The following is a 13,338-nucleotide window of genomic DNA, read 5'->3' as shown; positions in this document are numbered from 1 at the left end:
ACCAAGAGAATGAAGCAGACCAGGAATGGAAGTGAAAATGTCTAATTCTGCAGCTTTTTAATTGCCTGGGCTTATCCATCTCCTCTTCCAAGTTCACTATACTTAACACAGGTAACTCTGTTAGATCATCTTCCACAGGGTAGGACCAGAAATATATCATTAACAGTTTATCTATTGCTTAGAAAACAGTGTGGTACATAGTAAATATTTAAAAGCAAAATATTTCAAAATTGAACTGAATTTAAAAAAACAGTCATGTTTTTTGGTAGAACTTGAAAGGGTAAAATAGACAACATTTTAAATTTTAATTGATTGGATATTCTTAGAGAACTATTTGTGCAGTCAAGCAAATGTTTGATTTTTTTTTTTTCTTTTTTGGCTTTGGGCTTCTCTAAATTGCTGAAGCTGGCTCTGAACTTCCGATTTACTGCCTTAGCCTCCTGAGCCACTGGGATAACAGGTATGTGCCCCAACAATGAGCAAATGTTTAAAGTATTAATTTCTAAATAAGTTCATATGTTTCATAAGAATAAATAGTTATTGGAACCAGAGTTTAAAAAAAAAATTTCACTAATTTCAATCCTGAAATTTACCAAATAACCCCCACAAAGTTAACATAAAGTGAAAAATCTTTTTCAACATTGCACAAGTTTAAAAAACATGATTTTTAAAAATATATGCCAAACACTGTGTTATATTAAAAGTGTTCTAGTTTTACATATTAATACATTAAAATATCATACAATTTTAACATGGAGACATTATATTTATATATTGCAAACATTTTAAGACAAGCAGGTACGTGAAAAATATATTCATATCTAGGCATTATGTCTGTGTTATGAACATTTCAATTTAAATCTTAAAGAAAAATATCTTAAAGATTCCAGTAATTTGGAGGGAATAATATTGATAATATTTTATATTTTCATTTTAATTATTTGAACAAGTGTACAATAATGAAAACTTAAAAATAGCAGATGAAAGACACAAAAATTAGAGATCACAAGCAATATTTACCTGTCCAGACAGAAAACAATATTCTGATTACACAATCTCTTAATGGCTCTTTTCATTTCCTGATTCCTCATAGTATAAATCATTGGATTGAGAAAGGGGGTAATTATAGTGTAAAACACAGACAGAAACTAATCTACAGAATAACTATTGAACGGAAAAGCATAGATGAAGATAGCGGGGCCAAAGAAGAGGATCACTACAGTGATGTGAGCAGAGAGTGTGGACACAGCCTTGGAGGAGGCCCTGGAGGAGCGCTGCCAGAGGGTGACGAACATGATGATTTAGGATATGACCAAGAGGATGAAGCACACCAGGGACAGGAGCCCACTATCCACAATCACCAGGAGCTCCGGGATAAAGGTGTCAGTGCAGGCCAGCTTGATGACCAGAGGGAGGTCACAGAAGATGCTGTCCACAACATTGGGACCACAGAAAGGTAAACCCACCGTGAAAACCATTTGGCTTGTGGTATGAATGAATCCAACTGCCCATGACAGCACCAGAAACCCAATGAGCATCCTGCGGTTCATGATGATCTGGTAGTGCAAGGGCTTGCATATGGCCACATACCTGTCAATGGCCATCGCTATAAAGAGAGACATCTCACCACCCCCAAAGAAGTGCATAAAGTACATCTGGACCATGCAGCCCCACAATGAGATGGTTTTGCGTTTTCTGAGGAAGTCTGCAATCACTTTGGGAGTTGCAGCAGAGGAAAAACATAGGTCAAAAATGATAGATTTGCCAGAAGGAAGTACATGGGTGAGTGAAGATGGTTATCAAATATCATAGAGATTACAATGAGGAGGTTCCCCACTATAATGGCTACATAGACAAGAATGAAGATGGCAAGAAAAAGTAACTGAAGTTCTTGAGAACTGGAAAGTCCCAGCAGGATGAACTCAGAAATACTTGAATTTTTGTTTAGGATAGCCATTTATCAATTTTCATGAGTTTCTTAGATGTCATCTGGAAGGTGGAAAAAAACTTAAAAAATAACAAGGGCTAACAAGACACCAAGCCTAATTTTTACTTAAATATCTTATTTGTTATTTAGGGAGCCAACCCTATTGGTAAGGTGAGTGCTTTGTAGGTGTTCCTTGGTATTTTGTAGTCTGAGGTATTTCACAGGGCAGAAAGTGAGTAGAAACTGTGGTAGATAACACTCCACTTAGATCAAATTTGTCCTTTGGTTAATATGAGACAAAGTCAGTAGAACATGCTTAAACCTTGTCTGTTTTCATGTTCAGTTCCAGGCAGACTGTGAATCAATGCTTAGTTTAGAATGATACAGGAGGCGTTTGAGAAGAATCATAGGAATATATATGAAAAATATGAATACATACATAGAGAGGAATACATTTATATGAAATCCTACAATATTCCTTTTAACTTACCCTTTTAAAATTTTTATTATATTTTTTAAAGTTTTCCTTTTTCCTGAATTCAAAAATAGGAACATAATCAAATTACAATTTTCATATAGATTTGTTATCTATTTTACCTTCAAATAATGAGGAAACCATTGATTACTACTTTTAGTACTGCTAAATAAAGCTGAATTTTCCACCTCTATAGTTTTATAAGAAGAAAGGAAATTGTAAAAAAAAAAATCTACAATATGCACTATAGTTCCATGAAGAGAACTAATAAGTTGCTATACCCATATTGTTTATATAAAGAAAAATGTTGATAGAGTTACAGTAAATTGAGATCAAACCATATTGCTCTGAAAGATTAAGGTCTTAGACTGAAACACTCTGATTCTTAAAAGTATATTAGCTTATCCCACATATTCCTAGCTCTTTAGTTTGTGTATCCAGTAAAGTAAGTGTATGTTGTCTATTATGCAATTGTTGTAAAATTGGATTAAAGACCATTTGTATCTGATATCCCTGTTTAACACGTTTTTCAACACTTTTTTCCATGTTGTGTTTGCATAGAAAAAAGAAAATCATGGTCATTAAGACCAGAATGTAGTGAAGTTGACTCCTATAGTCCTGTTCAACTTTTCTCCAACAAGGAAGTTAAAGAGTGAGACAAATCATTAATCTTTGCTAAGGTAAACAAAAAACAGAAATAAAGTATATGATGTGTAGTTTCACCTATATGATATCTGTTGGTACTTGTCCTATTTGTACCAAATATTTGCACAATGATTTTATTTTAACTTTCTTTATATTTTAACATTTTCTGGCATGGATATAAATAACAAACATTGTGTTACTAACTGAGGAGGACTCAGCTAAGCTAAATGAATTTAAAAAAATATGAACACTTACATTTAAGAGACCAGGTCAATGAACAATCTATATCAGTCCAATTAGTTCAGCGCATTCCTCTTTTGGCCCCTGGTTGCTCTGTTTCCCAAGTCTCATTCTTATTGTTGCTCAGCTGTATACCTTTATTTTGTCAGGATCTAGACACAAACCTAATGAAATGTCATAAAAATTTAATCAAATGCATGTTTGCTTTTAGACATTTTAACCTTTAAAACACAGTTTAGATTTTTAAAGTATCATAATTTTAGCTACTGAAATGAACATTTAACCATGAATATTTTTCCATGATAGTTAATATCATGAGGCAAATATTGTATCATTAAAAATGACCTGCATTCTAACCATTTTTTGAACCATGTTTGTGAAATCACCCTTTAAGGTAGCTTGAGAACTTCTAAAGTAATAGAATTTGAAAACAGAAAGCTTTCAATAGTTCTTTCTCACAGCTGAGAATTTTTACTCTGTTTTGTCTCTTATAGTAAGACAATTGTGTTCTTTGAATTATACCATCTGCAGTTTTTTTATAATTAAGTATGCAAGTAAGTTAATTTGCAGGTGCAAATGGATCTGGCAAAGATTGAGTCCCAGACTTGATCTTTCGTCATATTCTTGGCAGCTTAATAGGTTTTTCAAAAATATATCTTTAGTTGTAGGTGAACAAAATATCTTAATTTTTTAATTTCCTTTTTTGGGTGGGGCTGAGGATCAAACTCAGTGTCTCACACTTGCTAGGAAAGTGCTCTACCACTGAGCTACAACCCCAGCCCATTAACAGGGTTTTAAATGTTGGACATTTTTAGATTGTTGTCATAGGAAAATTAAAGTTCTTCATATATTCCTCTCTATTATTTTTTTAATTTTGAAAAATCTGTGCATTGGAATTAAACATAACATTGGGATTCGTTATACCATAGCAATACATATATATATAACACAGTTTAATAACTGTAATGATAGCATCAATATTTTATGTATAGTAATATACTGTGATTTTTTAAGCCATGGATCAGGCATTGTATCTTTGTTGTTTTATTATTTATCTCTCTTGAAATGATGTCATCCCTAAAGACAACAAAGTTACTTTCTCTATATCATATAATTATCCAAAGAATAAAATAATTCAATACAATCAGTATTGCTGAATAAGTCAAACATACATAGATCTCATCTCTAAAAGCAAGACTTATTTGGTCTGACTTGATAATTTCTCAACTCGCATACACATTGTTATGATGATTTTCATATTTTTCTTCTTCTTTTAGCAAGATAAAATTCATTTCATTTGAATTTCCTCTTTTCATCTCTTCTATAAATCCTGATTTCAGCATTTAATCTTTCTTATTTATGGACATATTTAACACTGCACATAGTGTGATAGATGTAGTAAGTAGGTTGAGTCACATAGATGAGGATTTTGTAACTTACCAGTTTGAAGTTGGACTTCAAAGGAGAATTATTATGAAATCCTGGATGCTCAATCTTCATCCTCTTTATTTTCTACTCTGGACTTGCAAAAGGCAACAGTATATAAATGTATCCCTGGATAGAAGGCATGAAGGAGGAATCTCATTTGATTGCTATTAGATTCCTCAGAGAATGGCAGTAAGAAAGCAATGGGGATTTTTAAAATAGACCATTCAACATTACAGAAAATGAGACACCATTTCTCCCCTATCAAATTGATAATTCACTAAAGGCAAAAATCAGTACTCAGGGGGTGTTGGAAAAGTATCACTTGAGGCACATAATAAGATTTTTGTATGGTAGCTATTATTTTCTTTTATTTTTTACAATAAGTATCAATAATTGTTACACAAATACAAGATAAATGATTTATTCTAGATTATTTTCATTCTTAATTTTATCAAAAGTGAATTTTTCACATTTAAATTAATTTTTCTGAAATTTGTAAATAAATAAGATAAATTAATAATGAGGTATCTTTTCATTACTGTAATTAATTGATTCCTCTAAAATTGTGCAATGTTTCCTTTATAATTTTTTAAATTTACTGATAGACAAGGTTCTTCTTTGAGTTTATCAGTTTTATTCTATTTTTTGGTCTATTTTTTTCTTTCTTTTTCTTTCTTTTTTTTAAAAATAAACTACCCTGTATTTCATTCTTAGTCATTGTATTTTATAACAAATGTCAACATCAGGAAACTTCAATGCTCACATATTGATCTAGTTATTTAAATTTTTCTTATATATCTTTGTATTTCTTAATGAATAAAGTTATTTTTATATGTCATTTATTAAGATTTTCAATCATTATAGCATTAGACTTATAATAAGTGTAGGGAAAATTAACCACTGAAAAATTGAGTTTTTTCAACCCGAAAACATTTTATTGGTCTTTAAATACTTATCTTCTTTATACTTCACAGAAGTTTTGTCATTATAATTTTCTCATAAATACAATTTGGTATATTTCATATTTTGTTGTTATATTTAATGTTATTCCTTAACATAATTTATGTTATCTGCAAATGTAGTTATTCACATATTTAAGGGTTAATTAGAAAAATTATAAAAATCTCTCTCTCCTTCTCTGTGGGATGGAGATGAATTCTTACTGTGTTGCTCTGGTTGTTCTCCAACTTTGAGCTCAAGTGATCCTCTTGCCTACAGAGTAGCTAAATTTCAGGCATATGCTACCATGTGACTCAATCTTGAGTATATTTTGTCCAATGGGTCATTGTGTTTGGACATTAAAGATAAAGCAATCTACAAATATTAAAATGACTTTCTTTTTATTTTCTCATTGCTTTATTCAACTAACTGGAAGTTTAAAAAAATGAATAACTGTGATGTTAATTCTCTATGGCAGAAATTGCTAGTTTTCCAATCATTATTTGTCCTTCTTCCTTGATAATTGAAACCAATTTCTTTGGAGTCAATGAACTATATACTTTGTTGGAGTCTCAAACCCTGCCCGCAAGGAGCCAGATTTTATCCACTTAGACCAATCACAGTACTTCCATTTTCTCACAAGAGACCAGGTTAGCAATGCACATAGACCATGTGTCAGAGTTATACTGCTGAGTGCCTCCTTGCCACTTTTCCCTTAGTAACAGACATCTGAATTCATTTATTACCATCTTCCTTGCAAATAGAAATGGCAGATTATGTGAAAGCAATATTTTTGAGTGTCTGTTTAGTGAAACTTCAGTATAGGGCCTGGCTTGGTAGAGACTCACAGAGACTTATGTCCTTTATCTCCCTCCAGCTCACAATTCTCTGAAGGCTACTAGGAAAGCAAAATCACTGCACATACTTAAAATGAAAAAAAAAATTGTTCCTGAATGGACAAAATGAGATTATAAACAGGGTTTGTACAGGGTATCCAAAGTTTACCATCAGATAGCCCCTCCATTTCTAAATTGGAGTGAGAAGAGAAGTAGCTTTACCATAACCTCCTTCTGAAGACATGTGATTACATTGGGTGTACTATGATATTCCAGGATAATTTCCTTGAATCAAAGTTTATAAACTTAATCACATTAGAAAATTATGTTTGCATTGTAATGTAAAATATGTATAGGTTTGGGGATTAGAATATGAACTTTGTGAAGTTTTTATTCTGCTTAAAATAGTTTATGTGAAGAGTCAAAAATATGGTAATTCTTTCCACATAAGAACTGGAGCCATGGACCTGATTCAACTACTTCTTCAGAGGCAGTGTGCTCCAGTGGAGGTGAGAGGTGCAGGGAAGGAGATACTTCTTCCTCCCTTCCTACCTCCCTTTATTAATCTTCTCATGACTCCCAATTGTGACTATTAGGAAGCCAGGGTCTGACTAGGCACTGGAAATTCAGTCTTCATGGATTAAAGCATCCTGTAACAGAGCAAAGCTGATAAAATGAAAATGAAAATAATGGGCTGGAAGACAAAAAATTTCAGACATTGAACAGTTCTTTTATTTTTCATTTTCTACAATATACATTAAAGATGTGAAATTCCTACAGGCATTTTGTGACATTGAGAATAGAAGATACATGCTATGAGAAAAAAAGAAAAAAAGGAGTTTTCAGTCTTTGATGATTTTCTGGGTCTATAATACAAACACTGGACTTATATGGATTTGTTTCACACTAAGAAATAATTCTAATTTATTTATAACCATAATCTGAGTTTATTAATAGCAGAATAACAGGCGTGAATATGATTCTGGTTTTGGATGTGTGAGACAGTGTCACCTAAAATGTAGGTAATTTGAGTTTTCAATACTCCCTTATATGAGATGGAAGAAAAGCAGTATTTTCCCTTCCAGCATTAGGTCATTGTAAACCATCAAGATTGAGGACAAAAAAACTTCATTTAAAATAAACAAAATAACAACAAAAACCAAAATGCATGATCTTTCCACATTTATGAAGTTTTTTGCAGTCTATTCACAGCAAATGTGCTAGGACCTCACCCTAAACTTTAAGGGCAAAGTATCATATTTTGCACTTCAATCGCTCCACTGTTAAGAAAAAGTTATGATGTCTGGTGGAACTCTTTATGACCTGGAGGCAGTATATTCCAGCCTGGGAATATTGCTTTTCACCCTTTTATTGGACTGGAGGTCCAGGTTTTACTGGAACTTAATTCAGGAAAGTAACCTGAGAATTCTTATTACACAGTAAAAGTAACCTTTCCAGTATAGCCGTATGTCTATGGAAAACCTATGATACTAAAGTTATCTTTCCTGAGAAATGCACCACAAAAATTTTGACAAATCCTACTAGGAGAATTCCAGTGTAGATCCATAGGATTATGCAGCCTTACCACACTAAGTCCAGCAGGGAACTATAGATGATTTGACAATCATCTCCTAGGTATCTATTATGCTCTAGTATCCCTACCATTTGACTATAGATTATCATAGGATCAGATTTCTAAAATGATCTGGGTTCCGTGGCAGTAGTACCCATTAGAGAACATCAAAAACAGGCTGTTAAATAGCCAAGGAGACAGAGTGATTGGGTCAGTTGACATCACCTGCTATGATTATAACAGCCATAGTGGCAGAAAGAGAAGATATGCATAATCCCTACTCACCATGACTGATCTTGCTTTTGGCCCAACAAGCATTTAACTGATTACCAGCAAACACCAACCCACACCACCTGTATGGCAGCATTCCTCGAAGAGACTGACAAGCCACCAAAAAATAAGCAGGTTACATTGGCCCATTGAATTTTAGTTGAGACAATGATTTATCTTCACAGAAATCAGGGTATGATTTGCTATGTTTCTCTTTCATGTCCATAGTCTTTTTTGTTATAAACAAATCTAAGGGCATATGATAAAAGAGAGTTCTTCTAGTACCACCAAATCAAAGCAGCCTATTTGCAGGAAAGGAAATGCAACAATTGGTCAGTTATCATGAATGTACTTGTCCTTTCACTTTCTATATAACAGAATATACTGAGTTAACAGCACATTAGAATAGTCATTTATAGACAGAGGTAAAATACCATGTTTTACACAATATCCTATATTGGAATGACATCATCAAGGACTGGATGTAGACTCAGTCAGTGATAGTTATATGTTACTGTATTCTCAATAAGAAGATGCTTTTGGCCTTGGGAAAAGCCCACTTATGATCACTTTCTATAATCCATTGATGCTTGAGCTATTTGTGCCTCTCTCCTATGGCATATAAATTCTACTTCTCATGCTTTCTCTAGCAGACATAGTAAGTGGTGTATAAACTTCAAATTATTGCTTAAAATTAATGTTTTCTTTTATATATATGCATATATTCTCATGCGCGCGCACACACACAGGCACACACCACCTCAACAGAGGAAAAAAAGTATTACTCTACTTGAAACTTAGAGTGCAGGAGTGCAGTAGGGATATGAGAGAGATTCCCCAGAGTGGCATGCATGGAGAACTAGTATGGACTTATGAAGAAAGTAATGAAGCACATGTTATCTACCATCCAATTCTTCTCAGTTAAGATTAACCATGCTGGGAGCCATCTATGAATTTTGCATGAACCAAATCGGCATAGAATCCAATGGATAGGAAAGTCTGGTATCTTTGAAGTTCAAGCAGCAATCCTGCTGGTTTGAGACTGCCCACTACATGGGACTGCCTACCCAGCTCTGTCAGGTTCAGCACAGTACCTGAGATGGGGTGACCTGCAGGAGCCACACAGCCACATAGCCTCTCAGAGATGGGTGTGGCTTTCAAGATGACAATCAGCCTGTTTGGTGCAAGACTCTTTCCACATGGAGAAACAAGACTTCTCCTGCTGAAACCTTATCCCTGCCTTTGATGTACTCACCCTTAAATAAAGAACCGGAGCCATTTTCTGCAGTTTTCTGGTTGTTCAGTTCCAGCTTCTATGAGGACTGGAGGATCTATCAGGCACTTTGCTTCCTCTTTGATCTAATTTCTGACTGAGTCTTAATCTTTATTAATTATTTCAAACTCTTTTTAGCAGGTGTCTTACACCTTCTGAGCAAGAAACTACCCCGGCTGGGTGCTGGCTGCCCTGCAATACAACCATAAACGAGAAGGCCATCACAAGGCAAGGAAAGAATAAATAAGAGTCCCCCAGCAATTCCCACTATCTCCATGGACAAATAAAGAATTTACCATGGACAACGTTGTGACCCTTACAACACTGAGCCTAGTTTTGGAATCTACTGCATTAACCCATGAAAGATCCCAGTTCACATGGTGCCACCCCATCCAGTATTCTGCTACATGGTGCCATCCTGAGACCAACTAACCTGAAGACATTGCTAAGTAAACCCACCCACCTTTCTCTGCCTCCTATTAAGCAGCTGAAGATCTTACCCACCAACTCACATCTTCAGGAAGCAGCTGGACAGCCTACCATGAATGGATTGAGCCTCTGAGTTTCATGAAGTCTGTACAGTCCTCAGACACAGATGGATACTCCACCTGGGTACACTCATGCAGCTCAGTCATTGCATGGCCATCACATACTGACAAGTGCCCCATCCCCACTGTTGGGACCACTGAACTATGTGTACTTGGACGACCTTATCAAACCCACCCCCATGCAAACCTTGAAATCTGAGAAATGCATTGCCTCTATTATTATACCAGTTGTTCCTTGTCTGCTGGGGCCTAAGGAAGTGGACATCACACTACATGAACCTGGAAAATTGTTGAGTGCCCCCTACCCACAACCATCTCATACAACACACAGAGAGGAATGCATTTTGTATAAGAAATCCACATCTCTCCCTAGACCAGATGCCTACTGTTATCACCAACAATGATTACAAAAGGAGAAGCTACATGAAAATCACAGTTCTGTTCACACTTTGAACCAAAGTTTCTATTGCTTCCCAATTGACATTATAGAATACATCACCAGCCTAAAGTGTTTTACTACAAAAGTCACTTTATAACATTAGTAAAGGCAAATATCAATACAGATAAACAAGAATCATGAAAAAGAAAGATAACATGATACCTGATAATAGTCTAGTTATAGACCCAAAACCAAAATAAATCAGTGAATTGCTTAATACTGGAAAATATTCATTTTAAGAAAAATCAATGAAGTACAAGAGAATATGGAGAGATAATTCAAAGAAATTGCAAATTAATTAATGATTTAAAAAAGCTTGTGATCATAAAAAAGAAACCCAAACTCTTGGAGCTAAAGAATAAATAAAATAAATAAAAATAAAAATAAAATAAAACAAAAAATAGGGTTGGGAACCTTAACAAAAGACTAGGTCAAGGAGAATAATGAATTTCTAAGCTTAAAGAGAGTTTTTTTAAAAAAATAATCTAGTTAGATTAAAAAAAAAACAACCTAGGAGAGAAATAATTAATGAGAAGAAAGAAAAAGGGAATTAAAAAAACTTGGAAGATTTTTGAGATATAAAACATGAAATACAAACAATTGCATTTAAGAGATTCTAAAAAAGGAAGAGAAGAAATGAAGTGAAAACTTACTAATTAAATAATATCTTAAAACTTCCTTAATTTTGGAAAAGATAGACATATCCATATCAAAAGAACTTAATGGATCCAGATTTGATCTGACCAAACTGGTCATCTCCAAGGCTTAGTATAATCAAATTGTCAAAAATAAAAAGCAAAGGCAGAAATCTAAAAATAGAGAAAGTTTCAAGTGATCTTTAATGGAATCTTCATTAGACTAAGAAGAAATTTCTCTGTGGAAACTTTATAGGTCAGGAGAAAATGGTGTGGTATATTAAAAATTTTGAAAGTAGTAACTGAAACCAAAAATATTATAACCAACAAAGCTAACCTTCTGACATCACACATGCAGAACTGGAGAGGATTCACCACCAGACTATCCTTACGCCAAACTTAAGGACATCCTATTGCTGTCTATAAGAAATAATTCATCAGAAAAGACACACATAAACTGAAACAAAGGGATGTAAAAAGGGATTTTATTTCCATGCAAATGAAAATAAAAAGTTAGTAGGAATAATTACACTTACATCAAACAATATAGATTTGAAGTCAAAATAGAATGTTTATATAATTATAAGTAATCATACAAAAAAGGAAATTATATATATGCATATATATATATATACACACACACATATATATCTCCAGTAATAGAGTACCTAATTTGATGAAGAAAAGATTATTAGATCTAAGAAGACAGATATGTTTCAACACAGTAAATGACCATACATTCATCAATGAAAAGATTGTTCAGAAAAAAATTCAACAAAGGAACACTGTAGATAAACTCTATGGTAGATCAAGAGGACCTAATGTATATTTGCAGAATATTTCACCAATAGCTGCAGAATATATTTTCGGATCAGCAACTGGGACTTTCTCCAGCATGGCCAATATGTTAGGCCGCAAAACTAATCTTAATAAATTAAAAAAAATATTGAAATCATATCATATATCTTCTCTGACCACAATGGAATCTGTCCAAATAACTAGATATCAACAACACATAATTTACAAATAGTACAAATACATGAAAATTAAGTGGCTTGTTCTTGAATGAACAATGACACATGAAAATATTTTTAAAAATTATTTCCTAAAAAATCAAAATAAAAGGAAGCACAGCATATCAAAACACAAGATAATGCAAATGCAATACTAAGAATAACTTTCAAAGCAATAAGCATCTATGACAAAAAAGGTAAATTGTTCAAGTAAACAATCTAATGTTGAAAAGAAAAAAAAAGCCCAAAATTCATAAAAAGAAAATAAATTAACAAAGATCAGAGGAGAGACATATGAGAGACCAAAAAGAATACAAAAGTTATCAAAGTGGAGAGCTCCTTTTAAAATACATTTTAAAAAGCACAATTTTCAGCTAGATGAATCAAGATAAAAAAGAGATCACCTACAAACAAAGATACTAAAACAAATGCAAATAAACACAAAGGAGAATTATGGACTGCTATGAACAGTATTTGTCAATAAATTTAAAAATCCAGAAGAAACGTATGAATTTTTACATACATATAACATAGTGATATTGAACTGTAAAGACATAGAAAATTAACAAAGCCAAGATTGAATTAGTAATAGACTTCCAACAAGCAAAATCCTAGGACTGGATGGTTTCCTGCTGAATTATACAAAATCTTCAAAGAAGAGCTGATATCAGCTATCTCAAACTATAAGGAAAAAGTAGAAAAAGAAGGAACTCTCCTGAGCTAATTTTATGAAACTAGCCTCCCTTGTTAGCAATACTAAGAAAAAAATATATAACAAAAAGGACATTAGAACAATATCCCTAATGAACATAGATACAAAAATTTTCAAGAAAATTCCAGTAAACAAAATCCAACAGCACATCTGAATCCATGATGCATTGTATTTTTCTTGATTATTCATGGTAGAACACACAAAATTCTGTAAGTGTATCAATGGACTTAAGGAAAAAGCCATATGAGTATCTCATAGATGCAGAAAAGCATTTGGTAAAATTCAATGTGATAAAAATAAACCCTCAAAAATATTATATCTACAAAGAATATGTCTCAACACAATAAAGGCTATATTACAAACCCATAATAGCCAACATCATGCT

At 33.3% G+C, this 13,338-nt stretch overlaps 1 pseudogene; it reads right to left on the bottom strand.

Annotated features, from left to right (window-relative positions):
• Positions 1-1,016: 1,016 nt before the first annotated feature.
• On the bottom strand, positions 1,017-1,957 carry LOC143394694 (olfactory receptor 4K13-like; annotated as a pseudogene).
• Positions 1,958-13,338: the final 11,381 nt, after the last annotated feature.

Source organism: Callospermophilus lateralis, chromosome 3 (genome assembly GCF_048772815.1).
Source record: "Callospermophilus lateralis isolate mCalLat2 chromosome 3, mCalLat2.hap1, whole genome shotgun sequence".
In the NCBI taxonomy this organism is placed as follows: domain Eukaryota; kingdom Metazoa; phylum Chordata; class Mammalia; order Rodentia; family Sciuridae; genus Callospermophilus; species Callospermophilus lateralis.
This window is presented reverse-complemented; position numbering and strand designations above follow the sequence as displayed.